The following is a 606-nucleotide window of genomic DNA, read 5'->3' on the forward strand; positions in this document are numbered from 1 at the left end:
AGAGGGGGGGGGCTGAAACGATGGAGGCGGTGGCGGAGGAAAGAGGAGGCGGTTTGACGACGAGGTCAAAAGGTGAGATCTCAGCCATGGATCTAGTGGAGATGGAGAAGTTTCAGTTGATCGATATGGTAATTGATTGAAGCTTTAGTCGATTGATTTGGCACTTAAATTGAAAATATATGAGATCGGAAATGAAGATCTCAGATCAAAATCTTCATCGCAAGCTTGGTCGGAGCTATGAATCTAATATCGTAAGTTTGATTTTGAAAAAAACGAATTACGTTATTTAAATTAAATAATAATTTAAATATATAAAAATGCTAGTTTTGGGAAATTTAAAGGTGTATGCTAACTTTGGAAGAAAAACTTAGACTGCAAATGGTAGCCTAAAATTGAAAGTTGAATAATATTCAACTCATTCATCTCAAATATAGTGGTTGAACAAATTGAACATTTTTTCTGTAGGATTAGTTATTTTTTTCATCTTTTTAAGTTGAACGGGCTGAATAGTATTTTCCAACCAATTTTTTTTAACCTGTTCAATCTCTTCAACCGTGCAACCATTTACACCCTTAGAATTGTGCTATTCTAGGGTATTTCTCTTTT

The sequence above is a fragment of the Camelina sativa genome, chromosome 2 (genome assembly GCF_000633955.1).
Source record: "Camelina sativa cultivar DH55 chromosome 2, Cs, whole genome shotgun sequence".
Taxonomy (NCBI): Eukaryota; Viridiplantae; Streptophyta; class Magnoliopsida; order Brassicales; family Brassicaceae; genus Camelina; species Camelina sativa.